The following is a 2695-nucleotide window of genomic DNA, read 5'->3' on the forward strand; positions in this document are numbered from 1 at the left end:
GCCAATGTGGAACACTAGATTGGTTGCACCAACAATGATAGCACCGGCTATTACAAAACCACCAACTGAAGCGGATAATTGGAAAACCGAGGGTAACTTTTTCACGTTGATCAAGGATACATACTTTCATGGGTTGATAGATGAAAATCCGTTCGAACATATTCAACACTTTAATGATCTTTGTGATATTTACAAAACCAAAAACGTCACCGATGACACTTTTAAGCTAAGGGCATTTCCCTTCACACTTCAAGGAGACGCAAAAGCTTGGATGCGAAGTTTACCATCCGATTCCATAAGGTCTTTTCAAGAATTAACAAACGAGTTTATCAATAATTTCTTTCCACCCTCAAAAGTAGAGCGGCTTAGAATGGAGATTAATGGGTTCACACAACGGGGTGATGAGAGTTTGTATGATGCATGGGTACGATTCAAGAAGCTACTAAGAGCTTGCCCACCGCATGGTTTGACGAAGAAGGAGTATATCAACACATTCTATCGAGGTTGTAATATGTTAACGAAGCGATATCTAGATTCTTCATCCGGTGGGGTATTTATGTACAAATCACCAAACGCGGCCGAAATTATGCTAGAAGATATATCGATCAACACATATGAATGGGCACCTTCACCGCAAGATTTAGCAAGGACGAATGTAGCACAAATAGAGAGTGATAATGGGCAAGTGAGGCTTGAAAGCTTGAACAATCAATTTCAAACATTCGGGAAAGAATTGAAGAAGATTCAACAAACGGTAGTTGCAATGCAAGTAGCTTGTCAACGATGCGAGGGTCCACATCTCACAAAGAATTGTCCTCAAATTACTCAATGCAATCATGTTGATCTAGATGATATTCCCATGAATTCGGATGCTAATGTGAACTACGTGAGTAATCAAAACTACCAACGGGGAGGAACATCTAACCAAAGCTACTACAATCCTAATTAAAAACAAGTATCATTAACCAACCAAACCAATACACCACCCAGATTCACAAACCAAAACCGAAATCAAGGTTACAACAACTATAATCAAAACCGAAACAACAACTTCCAATACCAAAACCAACAACCTTACAACAATCAAGCAAATTCAAATTATCAAAACAACCAAGGTTATAGTCAATCACAAAATAACAAAGGTTACAATCAACAACCTCAACAAAATAACCAACAATCCCAACCTTCTTACAAGAAATCAAGCAAAACTACATCAAGAAGGTAGAATCAACTGAAGCTTTTCTAATGAAAGAGAATGAACTCTTAAAGCAACAAATCTGAAACCAACAAGCCTCATTCCAAAACCTAGAGAGTGTCGTTGGCCGACTTTCAACCCAAGTTGCCGAAAGACCACAAGGAACTTTACCTTCAAACACTCAAGTCAACCCGATTAACAATTACAACAATAACCGTCAACACAATCAAAACCAATAACACAACAACTCAAGAGTGATTCCTATCGAAAACACCAACCAAAACCCTAATAACTCAAACCAAAATGAATATCTCAACTCCATAACCACTCGAAACGGTTTAACCACTAAAGGGGTCAAAAATACTCAACCACAACCCTTTATAACCCATGAATCACTACCAAGTTTAATTGAAGAGGATACCGGGGTTAGTAAGGAGAAGGGTAAAGAAAAGGTCAACTCAACCGAGGGTATGGGTAATGATGAATCGGGTAAGAAAAAGGGTGATGAGTCTTCAAAGATTACGAGACTGGTGCCATATCCAAAATCTTTAAAGAAGGACAAGTTTGCGGCACAATACAAAAAGTTTTAAGAAATGATGAAAAACGTCTCGATTAACCTACCTATCACCGATGTGCTTAAAGGAATGCCGAATTACGGTCGGCTCATCAAGGAGCTAATATCTCAAACGGGTAAATACCATGACGAAACATCTTTCTTTATCGAAGAGGAGTGCAACAAGATTCTTGCATCAAGGCCAAGGATTCCTAAGAAGTTAGGAGACCCGGGAAAATTTGTTTTTCCTTGTAAGTTCGGTGAATCGGAAGTGTTCAATGCACTAGCCGACTTGGGTGCAAGCATTAACCTAATGCCCCATTCACTTAACGAGAGGCTTGGTCTTGGACCTCTTAAACCAACTTGAATTAGGATAAGATTGGCCAACCATTCGTTTAATACCGCTATTGGCATCGCCTAGGACATCTTGGTTAGCATTGACACCTTGGTGTTCCCGGTCGATTTTGTTATCATAGAGATGAAGGAGGACCTTCAAGTCCCCCTCATCTTAGGTAGACCATTTTTGGCGACCGCCGACACCATCATCTTAGTACAACGCAACCAACTTAATATTGGAGTTGGCAAAGAGCGTGTGACCATCAATATTCGAGAAGCTATGAAGCAATCGAGTAACACCGATGATGATGAGTGCTATGCCTTTGACCATATTGACCTTTATGTGCATGATGACCTTGAAAAACTTTTAAAGATTGATTCTTTGGAGTTCAACCAAACTTGTGATAATGAGATTGTGGATTTAAAGGCCGATTTTAAGGAACTAATGAATGTTAATGTTGATGATTTTGAAAGTAAAGATGAGACCATTCAGGAAGAGTCATTTGAGTCCATCCCTCATGAAGATAGATTCCGAATCAAGTCTTCATGGGAGGAGCCTTTGACTCTTTAGCTTAAAGAACTCCCCGAACATCTTGAATATGCATATCTTA

The 2695-nt window shown here is 39.4% G+C and overlaps 1 non-coding gene across 1 annotated transcript; it reads right to left on the bottom strand.

The window, feature by feature from the left end:
• Window positions 1-361: 361 nt before the first annotated feature.
• LOC139895517 (small nucleolar RNA R71) lies at window positions 362-468 on the bottom strand. The gene has a single exon (XR_011775953.1). It is a non-coding gene; the product is annotated as a small nucleolar RNA R71 (small nucleolar RNA).
• Window positions 469-2695: the final 2227 nt, after the last annotated feature.

This window comes from Rutidosis leptorrhynchoides, chromosome 2 (genome assembly GCF_046630445.1).
Source record: "Rutidosis leptorrhynchoides isolate AG116_Rl617_1_P2 chromosome 2, CSIRO_AGI_Rlap_v1, whole genome shotgun sequence".
In the NCBI taxonomy this organism is placed as follows: domain Eukaryota; kingdom Viridiplantae; phylum Streptophyta; class Magnoliopsida; order Asterales; family Asteraceae; genus Rutidosis; species Rutidosis leptorrhynchoides.